We start from the raw sequence: 27,692 nt of genomic DNA on the forward strand, positions 1-27,692 counted from the left end.
ACCAGCTTCTGGGCTTCGGAAGTAAAATCGAAGTTGCTGGGTTGGCCAAGGCCGAGCGCACCGCGAACCCACCCGCTCGGTGCTAGCAGTGCTTGTGGCTCCTTAGTCCCTTTGGTTCGTGGTTCGTGGTGGACAGTTCCGCCCTCACCTCCCGGCCCCTTGAATGGTACCTCCATCAACTAGAGTGAGCAGAGACCGAAGAAATAGGACAAGGGGAATCGGCTTCGCTCCTAACTTGTGCTCTAAGCAGGTCATTCCCTCTCTTGCCTGAGTTTCTGTTCATTCATTCAATCAGTGACTAAACCCACGTGAGTAAGAGAGGCAATGTTCTAGGACCAGGGCAGACGAGGTCCCTGCGCACAGAAAGTTTGCATTCTTGAAAGGTGGAAGACAATAACGGAAAAACAAACATAACAGCATAATTTCCTATATTGGTAATTCAACGAGGAAAGAAAATAGCGTCCTGTGCTACAAGCGGGGAACTTCTTTAAGTTGGTTGCTCCTGGAAGATCTCATTGTGGAGGTGACATTTGGAGGTGAGGTTTAATGGTAAGCCGGAAAAACTACGTAAATGTCCAGGAGAGCCTTCCAGGCAGCAGAACAGCCAGTGCAAAGGTGAAGAGCACCTTGAGCTTATTGAGCTCTGAGGAGAGTAGAAGGTGAGGCCTCAGTTGGGGGTTGGGGCGTGTAGATCTTGTTAATTCACTAGGGGTCGTGCCCTTTGAACCTAACTCCCCCCCTTCCTTCTACCATCGCCGCCAGCATTAGAGAAACCCTTCATTCCTGCTGCCCAGGCACCTGGTGCCTCCTTTATTTTCCACTCTCTCTCTCCTTTTGTCTGCTGGGGTGGAGGGGAGGGTGTGTAAGCAAGGCCAAGCCAAAGATCTATCCCTAGTGTGCAGAAAGGAGCCCCCAGAAGGCCTGCATGTGGCACGTGGCTCTGGATTTGCCTGGAGGAGTTGGCCAAGGAGAGTGAAAGAGAGTGAAGGGCAGGGGACTGGAGGAGAGAGGAAATGGGGAAAGGGAGAAAGGATGGAGGAGGGAAGAAGAATTGGGGTGAGGAAGGAGGAGGGGGACCTGTATGAATGACTGTCAGAGGGAAGAACCTGAAAAATCTCAGCAGCAACAAGGGTGCAGTTTCAAGAAGGGAGTTAAGCTATGCTACAAAGCTGAAGTCCTTAAAATGGTGTTGCATTGGCACAAAAACTGCTTGGCGCAGCAGAATAGGCTGCCCAGAAAGTGACTCTAATGTGAGAACTATATATAAAATAAGACATGAAAACTTATTCCTTGGTCAATGGGCTGCAGGATGGGTTTTGTGAAGATTACATGAATTGGTACATGGAAACGTGACTCCCCGCATGGTGGGACCCCGGTAAATGCTTATGAATAAATTAATGCTCAATAATTAGTTGGAACATGTTAGTAACCAGTCAGTGCAAACTCTGGGAAGGAGGAAGAGTATGGAGAAAGGGAATTGCCTGGACGAGAAAAGGTCCAAACAGAAGCCGGGCACCTGAAGCAGGCTCCCTAACATTTGTTAAGCCTCCACCCCACCAGAGCACCAACACATGCAGGTACTTTCTGTCCCAGCCCAATTCCAGCTACCTAGAACCATTCTGCCCTTCATATTTGAGCACCTTTTGTAAAGTTACCTTCCTCCACAATCCCTTGCTGTTTTATTCATTCATTACATTTATCACTGCCTAAAATGATCATATTTGCATTTTGTTTACTATTATCTTTCTAAACAAGCACAGGGGCTCAGCATCCTAGAAGAACACCTGTTCTGTATAATAGTAAGCTCTCAGTACTTATTGGCAGCATGAAAGAATGATGAATAAATGAATGCAGAATGCAAAGACTCCAGAACAATGCCTGGTACCTAATGGAGCATTGGCTGTATGTTTGTGTATGAGATTTTTGTTTTTGTCTTTTACTATTATGAAAGTCTTTAATCTTAGGAAATCTTAATACTGTTGTAACTTCAGTAACATAGCCACATGGCACTCACCTTCACCCCAGATGGCTTATCTGACCTAATTCAGTAACATAGTAACATTGACAGTACTTAAAAAGCCTCATTAGATAAGCTCAAAAGGGTACTAGTCAAGGACTACATAGAAAGAAGGCATAAGCAAGAATTCAATACTGTGCAATTAATCAAATGTTCAGATTTCCAAAATGACAGTTTGGACCTCAGGCACGTGAGGAGGCTTCTATCTTGATAAGATCCGCAGACTGTCAGATATTAACGTTTTAAGATCCAGCGCGGGGACTGTTCATGCCCCCCAAAAAGGGTGAAGCAAAGTCAATATCAAATTTGTAACTCTGATCAGTTAAACCCAATGATAGGGAAACTGCCAGGGAGTTTGGAAATGGATTTGCTTCAATGGTTTTATAATCTGGTGGAGAGTGTTGTTCAGATAGGGAGTTTGGAAATGTCACAAAAAACTGGGTGCCATTTGGGAGACTATGTAATCTCAACCCTCTTTAGCACATTTTCCCGCTAATGGAAATCAGATGTCTATATCCCCCTGGAAGGAATCTTCTTTGAAGCCAAAATCCCAAAAGCCTCAGGTGTCAACTGGGTATTGGCACCAAGACAGAGTTCAGTGACAGAGTATCCTCAAGAGTCAGGCAGGGGCCATGGTGGAAACAACAGGGCATCCCCCTCCTGGCTTTGCATGCCAGCTCTGCACAACTTGTTATCTTGAAAACCCAGCCACTTCCTAGTTCTTAAATTTTCCTCTCGGGATCCCTCCTCTCTTCATTTGCTTTTGTTTTCGCCTCTCCTGGTGTTCATCTCACTGTACTTTAGGGCGAGTGAAGTCTTTCCCCTTTGCAGGCGGGGAGCCTTGCTGAGAATGAATAAGGAGAGAGACAGAGACAGAGACAGAGAGAGACAGAGAGACAGAGAGAGAGAGAGACAGAGAGACAGAGAGAGAGACCAAAAAACCTCCTCTGAGCCTCAGTTTCCACCTTTGTAGATTATACTTCTTAGGGTTAGGCGTGTAGTGACCAGATGAACAGAAATGTGCTTGTAGGAGATGATTATACTCCAGTGCTGGTTACTATAACTGTAATCAAATGAGCCGGGTAGTACCTCAGGTTCACAGGAACAGGCTAATGGGGACCCTACCTACCCTCTCTCCCTGCTCCCAAAACACATTAAATAACTGTTTTAGACCATGTTTAAATTTGCTTTTAGTATTTGTTGCATAAGAAGTGCATATAGTTGTAGAGAAATTATGAAATATAAATCAGCAAAAAGGCAACGATAATAATTTGTCATCTTGTTACCCAGAAGTACCCTCTGCTAACATTCTGGCGGTGACTATTGCCAACGCTACTGCAGCAAAAACCAACACTCAGCCCCCAGAATGGCACCTTCCCCCGGGTGTCCAGCCAGCCAGCTGGTGGCAGGTTGATTACATTGGGCCTTCCAACCGTGGGTGGGGGAGATGTGACCTCACTAGAACAGACATATCTCCTGGATACAGAATTGCCTCCCATGCCCATGATGTTTCTGCCAACATCACCCTCTATGGACTGAACATACTGTATTCACTATCGTAGAATCCCACATAAAACTGCTTCTGATCAGATCATGCATCCCCACCATGCTTGTTATAACTCTACCTCTGGGAGGAGCCAGTGAGACAAGTCTTTGCAGCTAAGGAGACACCCTTTGCTTTTTTGGAAGAGACAGCACAAGCTCCAATTTTGGGTCTGTAACAACCCAGGCCAAAAGGACATATATTTGGAAAGGAAGGATCCCACGCCTCCCCTGTATGTATTTTTGTTCTTGAAAACCCAACTACAGCAAATCCTCAAAGTTGCTGCCCTATGCCCTTCCTCCATGCCTTTGTTTGTCTTCCTTTTCCTAAACTTCAGACCACTCTACATGAGGGCTTCGTTGCAAGTGAGAAGCCTTCCTGGGAATGAAAAAGATGAGAGTGGCGGAAGGACACCCTTGCACCTGTCACCCAGAGGATGAGGGCAGCTTAAAGTATGGAATTTAGACCCGGACCCAAATTCGGGTCCTGGCTCTGTGCCTTTGAGCTTAGTGACCTTGACCTAGTTGCTGAACTCATATCTGACCTCAGTTTCCTCATCTGTAAAATGGTCTGATCACCATTCAGGGATCCATGATGAGGCAGAGCTGTGTAGCCTGTGATGTACTGTGCATCTTACTCGAAGGTGTCTGGACACATGACTGTGGAAGGCAGCTCAAATCAGGCGTGATGGGGAATGAAAGAGCCCCCAGCCACATGGCACTCACCTTCACCCCAGATGGCAATAACTAAAGGGCTTAGCTTTGGTTGTTCTCAGTGGGAAAACAGTGCCTTGCCTTTGCCATTCTTACATTAACCTTTAAATTTAATTTGCATGTTTCTTCGTGTCATTTTTCCTTTTTCTTTTAAATAATTATATTGGGTAAAATAGTCAACTCATGCATCTAATGCACTCATTCATTCATCTTTCCAGTGAGCGTTTATTGATTGCCCGTTTCACGCGTCGCTCTCTATCTGTGGGAAACAGGAGGAAAAAAGAAAAGAAAGGTGAGTAATGAATTCCATGTGTAGTTGAAAAGATGAGATAAACAATGTAAAACAATTTACTCATCTCTGTATCATCGTGCATTTCAATGACCTGGATCATCACAGACGCTCATCATCATCATCATTTACATTTATCAAGTGCTCACTATATGCCTGGCACTGGGCGAAGTGCTTTACGTGGTTTATCTCACTTAATCCCAGCAACAAAGTTAGGAGAGAGGCATAATGGTTATTGTTCTCTACTAACCATGATGAAATGACACTTAAAGAGGTTAAGTACCCTGCTCAAGGTTACACGGCAAAAAATGGGGGTCCCAAGATTCAAGTTATCTAGAGTCTGTACTTTCAACCCCTAAGTTGTATTACTTGCTGAGAATTCTGTGCCAAGTGGAAGCCTCAGCATATGCAAAGCCTTGGAGTCAAGACACAGCGTGGAGGGACTTCCCCGGCCGTCCAGTGGTTAAGACTTTGCCTCCCAATGCAGGGGGTGTGGGTTCGATACCTGGTCGGGGAGCTAAGATCCCATGTGCTGTGGTGTGGACCAACAAGAAAAAAAAAAGACACAGCCTGAAGTTTCCAGGGCAAGAGGTTCAGTTGGCCGAGGCGAGCATAAATGAAGCAGGGGCCATTCGGGACAGGCTTGCCTAGGTACCAGGCTTATGAACTTGGGGACTAAGTTCAAGGTGCTTTAAGCATAGACTGACGTGGTCCCAGGTGGTTGCAGAAAAGGCTTTGTGATGACTCTGGAGGAGAGGCTGGGATTGGGAGGAATTAATTCTATTAGAACAGTTACAAGACTGTTGGTGGAGCTCATCTGAGAGATGTTGCGGTCCAGACGGAAAGTGGCGACGGATCCCGGAGAAGAGCGGGGGGGAACGGCTGCAAGAAGTGTTTAGCGCAAAAGAGTTCTCAAGAATTGGTATCTGGGAAAAGACAGGGGCTGGGTCACTGGGTCACTTGGCATTTTAGAGGCAGAAGCAAACCCAGCTAACGTCCCAGCCTCCCTCCCTCCTGACTGTGGGTTTCCTGCTAAGCTAAGCCTCCCTCCTCTGGCTCCAGTAATTGACTCTGGGCAGTCTGTTCCTTTCTCTCCATCAAATTAAGCTCTTTCTCTTCGGGTCTTGATTGTTAAAACACCCTGTTTGCCCATGCCATTTACATATTCCAATTACCCGCTGCCATTTCCCTTCTAATGAGCCCATGTACCTGCGTTCAAGAGTGTCTGGCCCAGAGCTTGTTCGTGCAGGAGGGCTGAGTGCCGTGGGCAGAGATGCTCTTCACAGTGTCTTCAGACAAGGAGTTCCGGGACCATTTCCCTACCTCCTTCTAGTCCTGATGGAGTAGATGTTTGTGTCTCATTACCCGCCCCCCGCCCCCCCAGACACCCAGATACTCCATTTACCTTAGTTGACAGAGAGAAGAGCTCCATGCCAACTGGAGAAGCGTTCCCGGTTCTTACAGCCATCATAAAAGGCCCATTGTACCCTTAGTCACGTGCGCAGAGCCTGTTAAGTCCAAGGTCTTCCTAATTTCCATCACTGAACGTTTTGCAGAGGGGAAACTGATGCCTGGGTGCTAAGGTGCTAGGAACTGGACGGAGGATTATGGGTAGCTGCACAATGATGCTGCATAGGGAGAACTCAGGCTTTTGAGACAGGCTGCTCTGGGCAGGAATTCTTTCTCTGAAAAATGCTAAGCATTTGACCCTGGGCAGATTAAATAATCAGTCTCAGCCTTATCTGTAAAATAGGAATAATAATTACCTTGAAGGGACGTTTCAGGAGTCAGGGAGTTAATATTTGTAAACCTTTGGCACTTAGAGTCAGTTAATACATATTAACTCATACGCTGAATATTAACATATTAATTACAATAATAACAATTATTATGATATCCAAATTAGAAGAGAACTTTTGGGTGTCAAGTCCAGTGTCGCCCCACACTTGGTGACAGTGACCCACATTTATGTTACAACCCAGTGCATGTAGTACAACGTACACATAACCAACCGAAATGAATGAGGATACCTTCTGATATCTGCTGTCCTCTAGTTTATAAAATGCTGATTGCAAACGGTATTCGTCTGCTGGCAGTGCCGGAACAAAGGCCCACAGACTCACTGGCTGAAAGAACAGAAATTGAGGAAGTCCAAGATCAAGTTTTTGGCAGGGCTGGTTTCTTCTGGTGTCACCTCCGCGGCTTACAGATGAGCTGCCTCCCTTCTGTGTCTTCATGCGGTCTTTTCTCCGTGTGTGCCCACTCCTAGTGTCTCTTTGTGTGTCCATTTCCCCTTCTTATAAGGACACCAGTCGTACTGGATTAAGGCCCATCCTAACAGCCTCATCTGAGCTTACTCACCTCCCTAAAGGCTCTGTCTCCCAATAGAGTTACATCAAGGTACTGGAGGTTAGGAGGCCAACATGTGAATTTTGGGGGGATACAATTCAGCTCATAGCATGAGCCCACTACAGATATTTTACATTCCACTAAAGGGTCATGAACCTAGCTAATAAAATGTGAATCCTGATCAGTCTATAGCCGAGTCTTTTGGTCTCTACTTGACTGTCTCCAGCACATTGCCTTCCAAGAAGGAATCCCATTGTTGAATAACCAATACGCTCACCACTTAGTGCCCATTTGGTGGGAAGCCCTGTGCTATTAGGCACCTTTCCTTCTTTACCTCGTTTAATTGTCACAGCTGCCCACTGAGGTAGGTTTTGCACAGATGTATGTGGATTGCCCAAAGTCGGAGAACAATGGCTGAGCAAAGGTTCAGATTTTTCTCCAAATCTCAGAAGATGCTGTCCCCATAATTGAAAAGTTTTTCTTCGTGGTGAGATGAAGTTTTCCCGAGGTGATGTGAATGTAACGCAGGTGGTGAAATTCAGGTGTTTCATAGGACGGCGGTGATAGCTCAGGTTTTAGTGTCTGAAGACCTAGGTTTCAGTCCCAACCTTGGCGCTTTCTGGCTATGTGGACTTGAGGAAGCTATGAAGGTTCTCTCGTGCTCAGCTTCCGCTTCAGGAAAATGGAGTCGTTAGTAACATTTACCTCACGTGGTTATGGTGAGGTTCAAAGCTAAATACAGAGACCCCAAGAAATTGTTACATTGCAGATGGTTTTTGGGCCACATTCTTATTTCTGTTTGACCCATTATTAATCTCTTTGAGCCTAATTTTCCATTATTATTATTATTAATCCCACATTTATATTAAATATTATATCCATAATAAAAGCTTCCTAAGAAGACTATTGAAAGACTAGATAATCTAACACATGTAGGACATTGCATTATTTAGAACTTAATTGTGTCTTGACTTTTCTTTTGATGCTACCGATTGACTGGGAAAAAATGAAAAGAATACTTTATCTTTTTTCCTCAAAGGAAGAACAGCCACTTTAAAAAAAAAAAATCTTGACTTAAGATTCCTTTTTAAATGGGTGTTAATTTGTAAATTTTCTGAGACCACACCAAACAGGCTTTGTGAGTGGAAGTCCTGGCCAGGGTTTGCAAATTCCTGTGTCAGTGGGGACCAGGCAGGTGATATAAAGCCGCGGAGCTTATGTAAAGTGTAGTACACAGCACCTAACACAAGGGGGAGCAATTCATAAGTGGGAGCAGCAAGTCTGATTGTGATGATGGTGTCGAAAAAAAGAAGAGGAAGAACAAAAGAGTTAAGAGAGTGGGGAAGAGACTCTTGGGCCCCCAATTCTGGGGGAACAGTGTTCCCCCAATCTGCTTCCCATATCCTAGGCCTCATAAAGGGCCACACTTGGACACAGCCCTATTCTGGGGGGAAGATCCCTGCTCTCTGGTTTTGTACTTCCCACCCCGTCTCAAGCTTGCTCTGTGGGTGATACCCCAAATGGTTGTCAGACTGGAAACCCTCCTTCTTCATCTCTGTTTGTTTACCGTAAAGTATTTTTCCTATTAATTATTTGCGGCAAAATAAGAATAAAACAACACATGAAAATAATCCATTAAATGTCATATACCATTTATTGTTGGCATGTGGTATACTTATACTATAGCTGTTATCTTCTTTTAATTCAAAACAGTTCTCAAAATGTTTCACGTAAAACCAATGGTCAGGATAATGTGCTATGAGTATTCTGTCATTTTGTATCCCCCCAGGCGTAGTTCTGTAAACCCAAAGGGCTAGACATACCTTATTTAAGAAAGATGTTTTTCAACTGTCTTTTAATATCTCCACAAGAGTCCCCCACTATTAGAAGATTGTGTCACTCAACCAAGCATCAGAGTGAGTTCATTTCCAAACTTGATCTTTGGCTGGCCAACCATATTTTCATTCACTTCTGGAAGAGGGGGCAGATAGTCACAACAGACCTCTGTATGTAAAAGACTCTTGTTCCTGTATGTTTACATAGTGCCTCTGTGTCCAGATGTTTTGCATCTCTTAACACAACCTGATATGGACCGATTACTGCTCAGGAAATATTCACCCTCCCACACCCATGGGAGGATGATACATCTCACAAATGTTTTGCTTGTTCTCATAACTTGCTTTGCCCAGTGGAATATGGGCAGAAGTAAAAATGCATCATGTTCAGGCCTAGACCTTAAGAGGCATCACATGGTTATGCTTGCTTCTCTCACAGCCCTGACCCCTCCTCTGTGAGAAGAACATGCCCCAGGAAGCTGCTGGTCCCTACAGCCTGGGCCCCAGAATAAGACATGTTGGGCAGAGACACCCCACCACCTTTTGACCTGTGAACAGATGAATAAATACTTATGACCAAAAGCTATGAAAATTTCAGTGATTTCCTGTATCAGGAAATATTGGAAGTCAGCAAAAGTGATTATTTGGTGTCCTTTTGGCAGAGTGCTGTAATCCCTACAGGGATGCTCTGATCTATAGGTATCTGTACCTTTGCTATTTTGAAACTTTGCAGAGATAAAAGTTAACTTGTAGAAAACTGATAGCAGTGCAAATGAATTTTGTGCTATAGAGATATAGTTGACTTGTGTCCTGTAGAAAAGATAACCCCAAACTTGACATTTTATGGCCTTTTGAATATTAACCTGTTATGCATCTTTTAGCAAATTTATTTCAGCATTCCTGATTGTCTATGTATCTCTCTGTGTTCTTCAAAATCTCCTTTGAACTGGTCTCAACATCTTCCTGATTCTCTCATTACTTCATGAGTTGGATAAAAATCTTCACCACGTATTCATTTTATATATGCATGAGGGTTATGCTTTTAACTTTAAAATAAACTTTGGCACTTGTTACCAAGCATTAGCTGACTGATACACCGAGGTTCTAATCTAGCCCGGGTCATCAATTCACTAAACAACTTGGAAAAGCTGCATGGCCTGTCTGGGCCTCAGTGTCCTGATCTGTAAAGTAAGGGTTTAGGACAGGTAGTTCCTTTATTCAGTCCTAAAGTTGATCCTCCCAAAGCCTTGTGGGGTAGGGAGGGAGAGCTTTATAAACCCATTTTACAGGTGGAGATGTTGAGAGGCAGAGAGATTTAGTGATTTCCCCCAAGTCACAGGATACCTCTGCCTCCCTGTTAATTCACCACCTACTAGACCTTTCATTCAGTGCTTAGGCTCCTGCTTAAAGAAAAGAGCAGTGTGTGGAGTCTCACAGCCTGAACTTGAATCCTGGCTTCATGGATTAGTAGCTGTTTAACCTTGGGCAAATTGTTAAATATGTTGGAGCCTCATTTTCCTATGTGAAATGGAGATTAAAATGCCTACTTTATAATGTGGCTATAAAATGACTAAAGACTATCATGTCCAATATAGTGCCTGGCACATAGTAGGAGCTCTTATAAATGCCAGTTTGTCTTCCATCCCTTTCAGCAAAGTCAGAGGAATACCTGCTTTACAATCAAATCAACGCAAAGTTCAACTCCTGGCTCTGCCACCCGCTTGCTGTGACTTCGGGCAGCTTGTTCAATCTCCCTGGGCCCTCATTCTATCATCTGTAAAATGGAGATGCTAGTACCACACCTTGGTGTTATTCTGAAAACTACTGGAGTGCTGAGCATGGGGAGGCTGCAGTAGAGGTGCTAGGACCATTGTTCTTCTCATTAACTGACGATAAAAACACTCAGGCAGAGTGAAGGTCAAAGAGGGGACCAACGAAGATCTTGTATGGAATTTTGAACAAAGTCTGCCTTAAAAGCAGGACTGACATCAACAGGGGTTCCTACCAACGACTATAGATTTTGGGAGCCCAGTTATCAGCTGAAAGGAGCAGAATTACTTGATAAAAGAACTCCTGCTTAATCAAGAAATTGAGTGGACCCTAATTTCAAAACAATGTTAATGGGAAGTATTATGTATTTAAATGCAGTCCTGAAAGATTTATGCCAGTCTTAATGGCTGGAGATGTCCTTCAAATTTTCCGTCTGCCTAATGTGATAACAAACAGGAAATCGACTGGGCTTAGGGACATGCAGTTCTGTTTTGAACCATAAAATCGACAAGGCTGCTGACATTGCATATTAAGTAGCTGATTCTTTCCTTTCCAGATTAAGAGCTCAGTTTTGTATTACATTCACGAAGATAAAACTTGGCTCTGTGGTTTGGGATGCATGAGAGCTCATTCACTAAATATTTTTGGAGCAACTAAGAGTTTCTAGGATCTTCCAGGCTTGGCAAGGAATGAGTAAGACATAAACTAAATCATGGAAAATCTCTCACTATCTAGGAAGATGATGGAGAAGGGTAAGACAGAGTAAAAATGATTGCAGTAAATTGTTTCAGAAAGATCCAGGCTTTCCTAAAGCATCCAGTATGGTTTTATCCTGCCGTCATTGGAAATCTTGCAAGCTTGATGTTTCCCTCTTGGCTTTGGCCAAATGGCTAAAAGCTGATTTTTCCTGCTCCTCTATTTCAATGAATATGTTTAAAGCTTCATTCATTTCATAAACAGTTATTGAGCAGCTACTATATGCCACGTCCTCTACTAGGTGCCAGAAATACAGCTTTGACCAAAAGAGGCAAAAATTCCTGCACTCAGAAAGCTTACATTCAGGAAAGGGAGATAAACTGTCAACACAACAGTTAAGTCAATATGAACATAGGATTTTCCTTCATGTTCCAGTTATCTGTGGCCATGTAACCTACTACCTCACACTTCCTGGTGCAAAGCAACAGCGCTTTTATGATTTTTGTGGAGTCTTTGTGTCAGGAGCTCCGACAGGGCACCGCACTACTGGCCTGTTACTGCCCCATGTTTGAGTCTCAGCTAGGATGACTCAACTCAAAGGGGTGGGGTTGGATCATCGGGGGTGAGAGGATCCACTTCCAAGACGGCCCCTTCTCTGGGGATGTTTGGACACCAGTGGGACTGTTGACCAGAGCTCTTACGCGTGTTCCCCTCAGGACAGCTGGCAGCAAGTGTTCCAATGAATGAGGTGGAATCTGCATGACCTTTTGTGACCCAGCCCCAGGGCCACACAGTGTCACTTACAATGTACTCCATTGGCTGGAGGAGTCAAAAGCCCCTCGGGTTTGGACACTGACTCAATGGAAAGAGTGTCAAAGAATTTGTGACTATTTTTCAAACCAGCATTCTACATTAGGGCCAATATATTCATAGTGCAAGCCTTCAGATTTAGGGTCCGTCAGACCAGGATTTGAACTAGGGGTCAGGCATGTATTCATGGGTTTAGCACGCATTGTTGGATGCCTGCGGGGTGTTAGCCACCGTGCTAGTGTCTCAGGTTCTGTGTGGAACGAGAAAGATGCAGCTTCCCCCTCACGGGGCTCACAGCCTTGCAGGAAAGTCAGGTGACTAAACACGCCCTTGTAAGACCACATGACAAGTGCCGTGACAGCCACAGAGCGCCCATGGAGACACGCGAAAGGAGCAACTAGCTGAGTGAACTTGGGCAAAGGATTTAAAGTCTTTCTGCCATTAGTTTCTTTCTCTGTACAATGAGGCTACTAAGACCTAACTTACCAGGGTGATACAAGGATGAGATGCAATAAGTAACCTGAAGTAGTCCTCAGTCAGTCACTTCATATGATCCTATTTTAGATCTGTTAAACTGTTTATCACTACGTGAACTTTCCCAGTTTTCTTGTTCATTTCACTTGCTCACTGTCTGAACTTCAGAAACTAGAATGTAAGGTATGCAGTGTATTATGATGGCTGCTGTATAGGAAATGGATATTCTCTGCTTAGAAAGTTCTTCTCCTCCTCTCTATGTGGCTAACTCCACCTGTTAGAAGAATTGCTGAAATGTCATATCCTATTTAAAGCCGTATCCTATAACCCCGCCTCCTCCTTATTCTGTCCTACCTCTCTTTTCCCCATAGCACATACCACTTCTACCACACTCTGCAAGGCTTCCATGTATTGTGTTTCTTGTCTTTCCTGGGAGAATATAAATTCCATGAGAAAGGAATCTTTGTTTCTTTTTCCTGCTGATACATTGCAAGTGCCCATCACTGTAACTTTCACTTAATAAAATAAATGAATGCATTGGGAAAGGGGGTAGAAGGAGGTGCGGTCGGCAGGGTGGTCAGGGGGCTTTGTAAGCCATGATTAAGAGTTTGTATTTTTTTTCCTTAAATCTGTGCTAAATATTGTAGGATTTTAGGAGGATATACGATATGAACTGATTTACATTTTTATATTATTCTGGCTACTGTATAGAAAATGGAATATAAGAGGTCTGGATTAGATGGAAGGAGGTGAGCTAGGGGCTATCTCAGGTGTCAGGAGAGATGCTGGGGGCTTGGACCAAGCTGGTGACACTGGAGATGATATGAGATAGATTTAGGAGGTATTAGGAAGGTAGAACCGATGGGACGTGCTGATGGACTAAATAAGAGGGTAAATAGAAGAAAGATATTGAAGATAGTAGGTTTTTGGTTTAAGTACTTGAGTGCAATGTGGTGTCATTCACTGATGAGTAAGACTGTGGAAGAAGCAGAAGGAGTGTGTGTGCGTGTGTGTATGTGTGTGTGTGTGTGTGTGTGTCTGTGTGTGTGTCTGTGTATTGTGTGTGACTGTGTGTGTGTGTCTGTGTGAGTGTGTATGTGTCTGTGTGAGTGTATGTGTGTGTGAGTGTGTGTCTGTGTGTGAGTGTGTCTGTGTCTGTGTGTCTGTGTGTCTGTGTGTATGTGTGTGTGGTATCAGGATGGGGCAGTAAGTCAGGATTCCATCTTGGCCCTGTTAATTGTGAAGTGTATATCAGACATCCTGGTAGAAGATTCTCCATCTAGACTCTATCCCAAGTAGATAATCAGAGATGCCTACCAAGATTCAGTGAGGTTTCCCACTGCATTATTTGTAAGTCAAAAACTGGAGAGCACCACGGCGTCCGGTGTTATCCTTGAAAGTGCTGCTAATGAAGATTATAATGAGACTGGAAAATTCTCACTAAATAAACAAATGAATGACTGGGTGAGCATTTGCTGCTTGGTGTGATAAGCATTAGTAGAAAAGTATCCACAAAATGCTCTCATGGTAAACCCTATAAATTATGGAAATTTAGAAGTGGAAGACACTTTGCAGGGGGCAGGGGCATCATTTCAGCTGAGGGAGGACAAGAGGTGGCAGAGAGGTCCTCGTCTAGGCTGTGAAATTTGATCCTATTCGTGGGAAAAGACTTGACCTGAGAAGGACCCACATCCTGGCCCGTGGTTTTGTTGCTGCTACTTAGCCAGGTGACCTTGAGCATATCATTGGACCTCTCTGAGCTCAGTTTCCTCCAAGTTACATGAGATGATTGATAATCCCTTGGATTCTTTACTTCTCAGGGTTTCCATGGTTTGGATGCCACAGACTCTTCCTAGAGCATAGAAGGAGCCTTGGGGTTCATCCCTTCCAGCCCACTCATAATTCAGCTGTGGTGTGGAAGGCAGGAGACCTTCCCAAGGGTACACAGCTCTTCTCTAAACATCTTCCTCCTCTTTACAGTCTTCAGCAGGAGAGGCAGACACAAACAGAGCAAGTCAAAATTTGAGCACTGGAAATAAAACTGATGACAGAAAACAACTATCAACCAGACTTGGTCTTAAAATAGTCAACTGCAACTTTAATTAATTTCAGATAAAGTATTTCTAGCTTTATGAGGTATTTCTGAGGTATATTAGACTATTGACAGTTAGATTTGCATCAAACTTTAAGACTCACCAAGAAAAACTAAGCTTCTGCGATATTTTGCTTCCCATTGCCGGTCCTGTCCCTACTGTTAGTTCATCGCCCCACAAAGTGTACTTAAAGCAAGTTTCCAAAAATGCAAATGTAATTGCACCCCTGACACATTAAACATCTGTATTTGAAACTGTTCAATGGGCCACCATTTCCTATGGGATAAAGACTAAGGTCCCCAGACCTGGTCCCCACGCACCTCCTCCATCCCATCGTCTTCTCTTGCCATCTCTCTCCCATCCCACTTGCCCTCCTCTGAATGTACCAGGTTGTTCTAAATCTTCCTGTCTTTGCTGATGTGCTTCTCTTGCGTCCTTGAACGGCTCTCCTCGCCTGGCTCCCCAGACAAACATCGACTCAGCTTCCAGACTCAGCTGAGCACCACCTTCTTGATGGAGTCTTTTCTGACCTCTCTTGCCCCAGATGGATGTGCTGCCTTTCTCCTTTGTGACTGTTTAAACTGTGACCCGCACAGGCTGCTATCCCACCCGATACAATTCATTGTCTTTGTTTCTTTACTTGTCTAGCACCCGGTATTGACTAAAAGCTCCTTCAAAACAGAAAGTATATTCTTTCATCTTGGTATCCCAGAACCTATCATGAGGTTTTTGTTAACTCACCATGCAAAGGGATCAGCCCCTTCTAAGTTCGCTGAATTTAGTAGGCACAGGGGATATAGGAGAGTAGCAGAGACTGTATTTGTTTGCCAACATCCCCTTATTCCCTGGTGGTAGGTTTCGCATCTGTACGTGGACACCCAACCCAACTCAAGAGTACCTTCGTCAGCCTCCTTTGCAGTTATGTGATCATGGGAAAAAGTTCCAGCTGTGGGATGTAAATGGAAGTGATGTGTTCACCTTCTGGGTCACAACCTTTAAGGGAAGAGGAGTCCTCCCCTTTCTTTCCCCTTTTCTTGCTGGTTTGAGTGTAGACATGACAGCGGCCACTGGAGCAGCCGTTCCGGATCTCGAGATGGAAGCTACCTGTTGAGGATGGCAGAAGAGTTAGAAGTAGGCTAATTTCCCTTCACCATCAGGCCCTCACACCATACCTGAACTGACTTTAAACTTAAATAAGGAAGATAAATTAACTGTGGCTTGTTCAAACCAGTGTATTTGGGGGCCTGTCTTAGTCTGTTCTGGCTGCTATAAAAGCATACCAGAGACTAGGTGACTTATAAACAATAGAAGTTTATTTCTAACAGTTCTGGAGACTGGGAAAGTCAAAGTAAGGCACCAGCAGGTTCGGCATCTGGTGAATGTTCCTGGTCTCCTGGCTGTGTTGTCACATTGCAGAAGGGAAAGGGGGACTCCCTGGGGTCTCTTGTATAAGGGCATTAATCCCATTCATGAGGGCTCCAGCCCCATGACCTAAATCACCTTCCAAAGGCCCCACCCCTCATACCATCACATTGGGGGAATAGGCCTCAACATAGGAATTTAGGGGGAACACAGATATCCGGTTTCTAGCAGGACTTTTTTGTCACAAGAGCCCTCTCTATACCTTGCTCATAGAAATTGTCGTCTAAAGCACATTGGATCTCTTTACCAATTGAACTTGCTTAACATAAACTCTGAGCACATGCATTAACAAATGAACAAGTGAGGGAGTGAATGAATAGTTTCGGGGCTAACCAGAACCAGCCAGAAAAAAATAAAAAGCAATAATTTCTCAATTTGTCACAGCAGGCAGAGAGCATCATACGCTATGAGGCTTAAGTTATATGGAGCCTGGGCTTCAGACAGTGGGCTTAAGCGTTCCAGCTTCACTGCTCCACCCGCCTTACCCTCTACACACAGAGCCACTGTGATCCTTTAGCTCCCCCTCCACACACTGTCCTGATTTGGTTCCCTCCCAGTCTTACCCAAAGCCGTAGCTCTAATTCGGATCCTCATTACCTCTTAGCTAAACCATGGCTCTCGTTACTGAGCTGGCCTCTCCACCTGCCCATCTTTCCCCAGAGTTGTTGCCATGGCAATCCTCCTCTGGCGCAGAGCTGATCAAAACCCTCCAGGGCTCTCCATTGCCTTCAGGTAAAAGGCCAACCTCTTTAAATTAGCTCCGTGCTTCCCCCGTCCCTCGCCATCCCGCCTTGTCTCCCACTCATTCCCCTCACCTATCCCACTTCACTACCCCATGACGCCCTTACCAGTGCCTTTCCAGATGCCTTTTCCCAAGTTCATCCCCTTCCCCGGAATGCCTTCTTCATCCAGCCTCACTCCTCTGCCTTTTAAAATCCTACCCTTCTTTCAAAGTCCAGCGAATTCTTTTCCTTTATGAGTCTTTCTTATGTTTTAGACTTCAAAGGATCCCACCATCTCCGTGGACATCCTTAGCTTTCTGTATTCCTAATACAGAATTTACCACACTTGGATTAGGACTGGATGCAGGGTGGGAGAGTGGAAAGATAACACTAATACTAATATTAACAATAACGTTAATAACAACAGTAATAACATCTAACCATTTGCCGAGGGTTTGCTACCGGCCCAACCTTCTACCCAGCATCTTAAGTACATTAGAGCATCCACCACCTACAGCAGTCCTGTAGGGTGGGTACCATTTTCTCCGCTTTAGAGATGAGGAAGTCATAGGTACAGAGAAGTTAAGTAACCTGCCCAGGGTCACACAGGAATCTTGAATCTTGAATCTTGATCTGACCGCTTACTAGACGCGTGAACTTCAGCAAGTCATTTCACCTCTTTGAGCCTGAATGCTCTCATCTCTCAACTGCTGTGTGGAGACAATTGTAGGACATGATGTCTTGGAAGTGTCCAGCCCAGTTTCAGGTACTCAGAAGGTTCTCAGCTCATGCTATCCTTGTGTCTTCAGAGTTATACCTCGTAAGTCTTCTATCCATGGCTTGTCGTATGCTTCCCTGTACATGGTAGGTGCCTGCAAGACGTTTGTTCATGCTGCAGCTTATATTTTGTCTTAGATGTGAAAGTCCTGGTCATATTCTGCCCAATACCTCTCACTACAAGATAGAGGCTGTCCGCTAATGCATCTTCCTTTATTTACTATTACATTAATAATAACAACAGTTGATTTTAACTTAAAACAGGTATTCACACACCCCTCTTGGTGCTAGATAAGACCTCCTAACCGAGTCCAGGTCAATGGTGTGAGAGCAGAAGTGATGGAGGCAAAGTGCCTCGCCTTCCCCTCACCCCTTTCTTGCCACCCGGGAGGAGGATGTGATGGTGAGTTTTCAGGGACCACACAAATGGGGCCGTACCCCTAGGGAGGGCTGAGTGATAAGGTCAAAGGGACTCGGCCTCTGACAGCTTCCATTAAGACTGACACATGAGAAAAATTAACTTCTGACTTGTTTAGGCCACGGTATTTGAACCTCTCTGACAGCCACTAAGCCTACGCCCTAACTGGTACGGCCGTGTGAACCCAGGTGAGCACAACTGCACTGTCTAGTAGCTGAGTAACCTTGGAGAAGGTCCATAAGCCCCTAGTGCCCCAATTCCCTCATCTGTAAGATAACAAGGGCGCGCACCTATGCCGTAGGGTTGTTGTGAGGATAAATGAGCAAGTTGCCTATCCCAGCGGTTGGCACACTCACTAAGCGCTCAATACATTTTAGCGATGATTGTTATTACAAGTCAGCTAAAATTGCAGCTTTCCACGTACCTACCCCTGTGTCTAGCTGGGCAGCTGCTCCTGCTCCTGAAGTTGATGGTACGACGATCTCATCCTCCCATGTTTATAGAATTTGCTGTACTCATATGCTTCTCTCCAGTCCCTCCTACTGGTGTCATCCTGGCCCTTCCTCCCTTCACTTATGCAGGGGATGGGGTGGCTCTTCCCGGTCCCAGCAGGAAAGCAGAGAAGAAAGTCACACCACTGTCACCATAATAGTTCTGAGACGGCTGGTGGATCTGCAGGGTGTACACTTGACTCAACGGGGGTCCAGGGGAGGAAACATTTTTTGCTGAGCGCCTCCTGTGGCCTGGGACTCTCACGGGCACCATGCATTTCCCTTAATCCTTGTTCTTCCTACCGAGGTTGGTGCTCTTGATACAATTGCACAGATGTTAAAACTAAGGATGAGAGAGATGACGTGATTGGCCAAAGGTCACACAGCTGGACAATGAAAGGCCATGAGCATGGCGAAGGATGCTAGAAGTGTTCTCTAGCTTTAATCAGCTTGCCATCTGAGGATAAGAGAACTCCCGCATGTAAAATTGATTTATTTGGGGTGTAGGGGTAATTCCCTCCGGAATAATATTTCTGCCCTTTGCCACCTGCTTTTTCTGCCCTCGGTTCACTGTTACTGTGACTTCTAGTTCATAGCTCCTGGGCCATCCAATTGCTCTCCCTCTCCCCACACCCAGGTTACACTTTACTCTCAGGTTATATTTAGGTTTAAAGAAAAGAGAATCCGAAGTTTAGGGGTGGATGTTTTCTTAAACAAATAAAAATGGCATGTTATATAAATCACACGTCTGTGCTCAGGACTCTTAGGGACAGTGCTGGGGGCCTGTGGTTCACAAGCCCTTGTCCTGGGGCCCAGGGGAGGTTACAGGTGGAAGTAGGACACCAGGGCTCAGAGGAGTTACACAGGCTGGTGCTGTGCTCCTAGTCCTTGCTTAATTATGATCTGTTTCATACACTGGGATTTTGCTTAAGACTTTATCTTGTGTCATATGGTATCTCTTATATGGGGAATATTAGAAAAGGATACGAATGAACTTATTTGCAAAACAGAAATAGAGGGCTTCTCTGGTGGTGGAGTGGTTAAGAATCCGCCTGCCAATGCAGGGGACACGGGTTCAAGCCCTGGTCTGGGAAGATCGCACATGCCGTGGAGCAGCTAAGCCCGTGCGCCGCAACTACTGAGCCTGTGCTCCAGAGCCCACGAGCCACAACTACTGAAGCCTTAGTAATAAGGTGCTGGTTAATAATGCAGATTTCTGAGCTTGAGCCAGAACTACTAGATCAAAACTTCTGGAGGTGGGCTGGGACCTGTGCATCCACATTTTAAATGAACAGCCCAGGTAATTCTTATACACATGGAAGTTGAAAAACTCCTGACTTAAGTGATAAAAACTGATGGTGTCTGCACAACCCATGAATGGCTCAAATGAAAAACACTGCCACCACCAAATGTTAGCAAGGAAGCAGAGCAACTGGAATTATCAGACACATCTGGGAGGCAAGGGAGAATTTACAATGGTACAACGATTTTGGAAAACTGCTCAGGAGTATCTACGAAAGAGAAAGGTGCAAGTTTTCTATGAACCAGCAATTCCACTCCTAGGTGTATACTCAAGAGAAGTGATACACATGTCCACAAAATGCTCATGGTAGCTTTATTCATAATAACTCCAAACTGTAAATAACTCAAATGGTCATCAACAAGCAAATGGATAAATAAATTGAAGTATGTTCACACTGTCAGGAAATATTTTCTAAGACTTGATACAGAGCCAAAGAGATCCCTAGGTAATCTTCTAGCTCAGTGCTGGGTGTGGTCCAGGGGTTTCCTGAATGTATAGGGAATATACCTTTCTTTCTATTGATTCTGTGACTTTACAGCTCTGGAAGGATAGTAAGTTATGGAAAACAGATAACAATGCAAATGCTTCCTGTTCATAGCAACTAAAATTATTCCTGTTCACAACAATACCAACAAATTCTATCTGGTAGAGAATACAAACCTCCGGAAGTCAAATCCTCATTGGAACCTGTTTTTAGTGTTTTACTGATTCACTCATTAATTAATAAGTTGAATAAAATCTTTGATACACGGCAAATTTACATTTGTATAAGTGTCAAGTTTTTAACTTTAGAAAACGATAATTTAGATGTAAAGTTGGCTACTACACAATAATGTAAAAGAACAAGCTACTGATATACACTAAAACATAGGGGAATCTCAGAGACCTTAGTTGCATTAGAAGAACCAAAAGCAAAGGACCGCACACGGTACGATTCCATTGATACAGAGAACACGAATGTGCAAAACTAATGGATGGTTTTGGAGGTCGGAATAGCATTTACCTCTGGTGGGTGGGTGTAAGGACTTGGGAAGAGCACAAGGGCATCTCCGAGTTGATGAAAATGCTCTATGTCTTGACCTTGGCAGTGGTTACATGGGGGTATCCAGCTATAAAAATCAAGCTGTACGTTAATGATGTGCTCACTTTTCTATATGAACGTGATACCTCAATTTCTTAAAAATACCAAACATTGGAAAGAAATTAAAGGATGGTTCTTTATCTTCTCAGCCATGGTGTTGGCCTGAAACACTGTGATAACTAAACTGCCACCAGCCCCCGCCCAGGAGCTGCTTCCTGTGGGAGGTGAGGGAGCTGGACACCCCCGTGGCCCATCGGCTGTGGAAGAGCATCTCCCTGACCCAAGCCTCCTCCGGAGCCGCGGCCAGTAACACACTTTGTCCCTCTGACGGCTTCAAAAAATTGGCTGAGGCAGAAACAACCCCTGGTCCAGACAGCTGGGAGCAGATAGACGGGACTCATTTTCAATCTCAGCAAAATGTATTTTAAGGAAGCCTTTAAGAGCTTTTCAAGGAAAGTGTGTCAAAAATTATCGCAGAAGCCTCCATCTCTGAAGTGGCCGTATCAGCAACATCTTTTACACGAAATCAAATCAAAACAAAATTTCTGCCTAGAAAGAAAATTTCAGCCAAGTCCTAAGAGGCCCTCTCATTTGCAGGCATTTGCTTCCTTTGACTCCCCCTGGTCTCCCACTAAGGGGTGGTCCAGCCTTTGTTAATGACAAGGGACCTCCTAGCCTCTCAGTATTTATAACTAGAATTTGCTGGGGACTCACTGTTTCATTCCGTTGAATCCTCGACACAGCCCAGTGAAGTAGACACTATTATTACCACCATTTCACAGAAGCAGACTGTCCCCTCCATGTATTAGAGACTCCAACGTAAGCGCAGCATGCAAACCCTTCACAACACGTCTCTGGCCCACCTCTCCTGTCCCATCTCCCCTCATACATTCCTGCCAGACTCCAGGCCTGCGGTCCCCCAGACGTGGGGTACCATTTCTCCCCTTCTTAATTATTCCCACTACCCCTCCAGGTTTTCCTGGAGAAAATCTCCATGTTTTCAAAGGCCACTCCCTTCAAGAGATGTGTGTCCACCAAACTCTAGGGTCAGCAGACAACGGCCCTCTTTGTACCCCCCATCTCCTTAGGCACACTTTTTTTTCACATCTTAAATCAGTTTGTGTTTAATAGGATGTATTAGTGCATAACTGAATAGAACAGCTCTAAAAACATTTGAAAAATACCAAAAAAATTGCTTCCTTATCCTGATTTAAAAAAGGATTCAACATTCGGTTTCAATACAACTTGGTATATATCCAGTTACCATTCATTAATTTTCTTTATGCTTACTAACCTCAATATATTTTTTAAATTTTATATTGGATTCTAGTTGATTTACAATGTTGTGTTAGTTTCAGGTGTGCAGCAAAGTGATTCAGATATACACATACTCATATTTATTCTTTTGCAAATTCTTTTCTCATTTAGGTTATTACAGAATATTGAACAGAGTCCCCCGGGCTATACTGTAGGTCCTTGTGGGTTACCTATTTTAAAATAGTAGTGTGTGTATGTCAATCCTTAGACACACTTTAAAGAGGGCAGCAGAGACTCTAATAAACTCATTTATTACATATCTGTCTCCCCATTAGACTGTGAGTCGCTGAATATTGGCGTCTGTGTCACGTTTGTCTTTCCTTCTCCTTCCCCTCCTCCTTCACAAAGCTCTCGGTACTTGCTGAGTGAAGAAAGTTTGTCTATTTGTGACAGAGATAGTGTGTGGCCACCCAATACACATCTTCCCCTTTTTTTCTCAGCTATAGAACCTTAATTTCATTCAATGTAACCACGCACCCAACTAAGAATACATCTTTCCCAGCATCCTCTTCAGCTGGTGAGGCCCTTCTTTCATGCTTCTGGTAACACCAGCTCTTTCTCCTGCCCTCGCAGGCCTGGGGCTGGGGACAGCTTCCTACTGTCACCAGTACTTGGGTGCTTTCACATTCCTCAATGACATCCCTCACCCTGTAAGTGGACCCTTGATTCAATTTCTTCAGAATCCCAGCGGAGTGCCTTCTGTTTCCTACTGGGGCCCTATGTCTAAATTTTCTTGATTCATCTCCTCCTGTTGTTTCAGTATTTCTTTGTTTGAACTTTAAAATTTTAAATTCATGGTCTTATTAAGTCATTCTATAGCCTGAAACAATTATGACACATTCCCTTCCCTTCCCTGAGTTATGTTTCCTCATAGTTTGGGGTCTTTGTCTGACTTCTGCTTGCTGTGTTCCTTTCAGGAGTGTAGTTTTTTCTTCTGTACTGTATTTGCTGAGTCATTGTGTCATTTGTTTCCATCTGTCCCCTGCTTAGGTAGCTCTGGGTAGATGTTCTATTTGCTCCGATCCTAGAGGGCTGATTCATTGAATGTTTTCTCACTGTGTATGAATCCAGTGTAGTTTTCCTCTAAGGTACAGTGTGAGTATTAGGAATGGGTATTTGGTGTTCTTTCCATGTTCCCAAACATGTTTCTGTGTTTCCAAGGCTGCCAGCATTCCTTGGCCACATGGCTCCAGTCTCTTCCAACCTCTGCCCTCCAATGTCATATTTTACTTTCTCTGTCTCTGAAATCAGATCTCCCTCCTCCCTCTTCTAAGGACCCTTGTCCTTACATTGAGGGCCCAACCCAATCATCCAGGGTTATCTCCCTGTATCATGATGCTTAACTTAATCCCATCCACAAAGTCCCTCTTGCCATGGAAGGTAACATTCACATTTTCCAAGGATTAGGCCGTGGTCATCTTTGGAAACACTATTCTGTCTACCTCACCCACTTTACTGGATAGTAGGAGACAAAATCAAAACAGGAAAAGGATAGGAGAGGCCCATGGAATCTTCAAGGTTCTTGATGAACATTTGCCAGGGTGACCTTCCTTCTTAGGGGCCCCCATCAAAGTCAGGGGCATGTCTTATTCCTCTCTGGTAATGCAGTAAGCAGTATAGGACCCAGCCCAGGGTATATGTTTTGGGGATTTGACAAATGAATTAATAAATAAATAAAAGAGTAAATGAATGAGTAAAAGAATGACTGAATAAGTGAATGATGAGGGAAAGACAGGAAAATAAAAGTTGACCTGCCACCAATTTAAGCATATGCCAGGCCAGTTCTATGGCCCCTACAAGGAAAACGGTTTTCACATCCTGAAGGCCTAAGGGCTCGGTGTCATCACAGCTGCCCTGTATCCTGTCATCTCACTAACCTGCTCCACAGCCACCAAGGGAGGCTTGATGGTCTTCATTGACAAGCAAGCGGATGGATGCCCGTTACCCAAGGCCACCGAGGGAGTGTCACAGACCTGGGATTCAAAGCCAGCTCTCAGTCGGAACCGGGAGGCTTGCAGTGCAGACATTGAAGCTCTGGGAAACAGGAGGCACTGCTGTCTGCAGAGTGCCAGTTGTGTGTGGTCACTGTGGTCAACCTTTCTCATTTGTGGTCTTGGCTTTGTAACAGCCCTGGTAAATCAGTGGTATTGGTCCCACTTCAGGAGCAGGAAATAGGAGCCTGGAGATGTCAGGCATGCTGCTCAAAGTGGAGCAGACGGTCAAGGACAGAACTGGATTTGAGCCCAGGCTGGTTCCAAAGCTGTGTCCTTAGCCATTCGACGAGGATGCTGGATGTGGGTTGAGAATGAAGCCCCCGCCCCTGAGGAAGGAGAGACGATCTCTGTAATAGCAGTTACCTTTCTCTTAGGAGAGCTAGGAAGACTATTGGATCAGATTAAAACCCAGCTTGCTAGATGGATGCAGCAGAGACCCTGTACTCCAGGGCAATGCTGGGGGTCCATGGGCTGCCCTAGTCCCACAGTTCAGGGCCACGAAGGGACTGCATACCACCTCTGATGTATGTGCTGGGTCAGACACAGTGAATTCTACCTGCATCAAGGCTTGTTCTGCGTTTGGGAACAAGGCTCCTATTGCATGAGGATTTGAAGAGGTGACTCAGCAGGCAACCGCTGGGGAAGGCAAATCAGGGGCAGTGAAGGGGGAGGTCAGCCTCGCCTCTGAGTGACCTGAGATACCTTCTTCCCTTCTCGGGACTTCACCCTGCACTCTACGCACCAGTCTCTGAGTTATTTCAGTGCTGACAGTCTGGGACTGCCAGAAATAAAACTAGTGTCTGGTCATGGCAAATGAGTCAGTGTAAAGGGAGGTTTTTTGTGTATCCTTCTAAGAACATTTGGTTATTCATCAATATTGATGAGGAACTTACGACGTTCTTGGATGTGGCGGGAGCTCCCCTCTGGCTGATGCAATCGGGTCTTGACTTTGAACAGCTATTGCATTTTGCAGAAATCCTAATCTGGGGATTGCAGAGACAAGCGCCCCTTGCAGATGGGTTCTGATTGGCCAGCAGGATATTTTTTAAAGAAACTCCATGGCTTCCCATAGGGCATGTCCTCACTGCCATGTCACAGACCCACCCCTCCTTTGTGCTGGTCGTGGATGGCATTTGAATTTCTGCTTATAAATTAGACAGCAGATCTGCATTCCAGAATGCTGGTCTGAGCCTTCATTTCTTCTCAGCCTTCGCAGGCCCAGGCAGGCCGAGGGGCAAGCTGTCATTTGCGGGCTGCCCTTTCACTGAAGCAGGAGCGGAACAAATGCTTTGATCCTCCCCTGCCCTGCAGGGCTCTGCCCAGCAGCCAGGCCCCCGGAGAACCTGGAGGCCAGCGCGAGCGGGATTCTCTCCTATGCATTATTCACATCAGTGCTTCCCTTTCTATTTTTAATGTTCAGTGTGTAGCGCGATTCCCTGCGCCAGCTATTTTTAGCAACGTTGCTGCCAGCTGACACCAGAGACAAAGGCACCGAGGCACCTTGAGAATGACAAATGGCGATTCCAAAGATGAACATAGAAGGGCTATTTTTCTTCCTGGAAAGAGAGAGAAGAAAACGTCTACAGTTGCAAAGTTGCTGGGGCTTGTGTTGAATTTATAATTTGGAGCACAGCCGGCCACACTCAGGGAGGGTTTCCTTTGTCTCTTTCTCTTTCTCATCCTTTGTCCCGAGCGGAATATACCCTCCTTTGCAGAAGCTTTCGCTGGTGCTCCCCTTTGCTTCCCATGAGCCCCCCCATCTAGATATAACACCTCCATTATTGCAGTAATGATAAATGCATTATCCTCATACAGTATTGTAAATGTTTGCCTCCCTCCAGGCTATGAGTTTCTTGAGGGCAGGGACTTAATGTTTGGCCTCCATTGTCTAGTACTAAGAAAGAAAAACCATCCAGAAACTGGCTGGGCCCTCACGGCAAGGCCAGATCCCTCTGCTGCTGGACATAAACCTTCTCCAGGACACCAGCATCCTACAAGGTTACTCTGAGACTATGGGAAAGTGATACAAAACAGGGCCACTTCATAATCTTGTCTGGGAACAGGTCAAAATGATGTCCCTGGGCCACCCACTAAATATTAAACATCCCCGCCTCTTGGCTACAATGAGCGACTGTGGCCTCTTTTCCAATCCCAGCCTTATCCTCGCTCTAGGCTCCCCTCCCTATAGACTGAGATTTATTGAGAAACCCAAACGTAAATTGTCCCCACTTTCTAACAACACCCAACTTAGAGTTGACCCCTGTGTCTTTACTGGGCCCCAAATCCCCAAACAAGGCCCAAATCCTAGAACAGGTTCTTTCTGGTCCCCTTTTACTGAGACTCCCCACGGTTCCCTGTGCTCTGCCTTCTCACTCCTGCAACAAGTAGGATACCTGGTTTGCTCAACTCCAGGTATGTTCCTAGTGGCCTTTGACCAAAGGGTGTCGACGGCACAGTCTCACATAACTAGAAGGTCAATACATGTTTGATGTCCACCCAGGGCCTGGGCACGGGTGAGGCAAGCCAGGCACCCAGGCAGGGACCTGCGGTCCTGGCATCTCGCTTGAGGCGCCCTTGCCCTGCCCTGCGCGTCACTGACGTGCTAAGTGAGCAATTACTTTGTGCTGCCCCTAGCTCCATCTTACAGCGATCCTATGAGGAAGGGGTGATTATTTTCATCCATTTCTTGGATCAGGAAACAGAGACTTCAGAGGCTAAGTAAATACCCCAGGATGCCAAGGTCTTGAGGGGTAAGAAGAGACTGCTCCAGGTCTGGCTGTGTTCCTGCCCATGATAACACACTGCGCATGCATGCATGGAACGTGGATGGACAAATGTAGGCTTCAAAGTCTTCATAGGATTTTAAATTTGAGGAGAGGACTCTACCTGTATGCTGAACAGAGTGTCTGACATATACGAACTGTCGAATGAAGGCCTGGCTGGTGGTGCCTGTATTGGAAAAGCCCAGGCCAACTGTGTAATTACTTCTTCCTGCCAATGACTTGTTCCGGAACAAGTATTTGACCTAATTCTAGGATCTGAGACATGAGAAGCAAGCCTTGAGTAGAGCTTCTGGGAAATGGCTTCCTCTCCCCTTAAAATGAACCCCTGGAGGAGCTGGTCTTCTTTCTTCTGTCCATGCAGCCCTGATGGGCTGTGCCACTCAGACCATTGCTGCAGCCTCTGAGTGAGGCCAGCCCTGAATGCGGTGAACGTAACTCTCCTTATGTGAGATGCACGCTTCCTCGTTGACGAGGCCTGTTTACGTCGGACTTTCTGTGACTTACCTGTACACTCAGACCCTCGCTCCTACAAGCAGCTTGTGCTTTGAGGCTTCCTCAGACCATCCCAGCTAAAATAGCACTGTCTGGGCTTCCCTGGTGGCGCAGTGGTTGGGAATCTGCCTGCCAGTGCAGGGGACATGGGTTCGAGCCCTGGACCGGGAAGATCCCACATGCTGTGGAGCAACTAAGCCTGTGAGCCACAACTGCTGAGCCAGCGCTCTATAGCCTGTGAGCCACAACTACTGAGCCCGTGCACCACAACTACTGAGCCTGCGCTCTAGAGCCTGCGAGCCA

At 45.3% G+C, this 27,692-nt stretch overlaps 2 long non-coding RNA genes across 2 annotated transcripts; one reads left to right on the forward strand and one right to left on the reverse strand.

Moving 5' to 3' along the window:
• LOC141276948 (uncharacterized) lies at positions 1 to 25,623 on the forward strand. The gene is made up of 3 exons (XR_012327427.1): positions 1 to 659; positions 4,492 to 4,565; positions 25,535 to 25,623. It is a non-coding gene; the product is annotated as an uncharacterized lncRNA (long non-coding RNA).
• LOC141276950 (uncharacterized) lies at positions 14,568 to 21,911 on the reverse strand. The gene is made up of 2 exons (XR_012327429.1): positions 20,726 to 21,911; positions 14,568 to 15,693 (listed from the first exon to the last, which is right to left on the reverse strand). It is a non-coding gene; the product is annotated as an uncharacterized lncRNA (long non-coding RNA).
• Positions 25,624 to 27,692: the final 2,069 nt, after the last annotated feature.

The sequence above is a fragment of the Tursiops truncatus genome, chromosome 17, assembly GCF_011762595.2.
Source record: "Tursiops truncatus isolate mTurTru1 chromosome 17, mTurTru1.mat.Y, whole genome shotgun sequence".
Classification (NCBI taxonomy): domain Eukaryota; kingdom Metazoa; phylum Chordata; class Mammalia; order Artiodactyla; family Delphinidae; genus Tursiops; species Tursiops truncatus.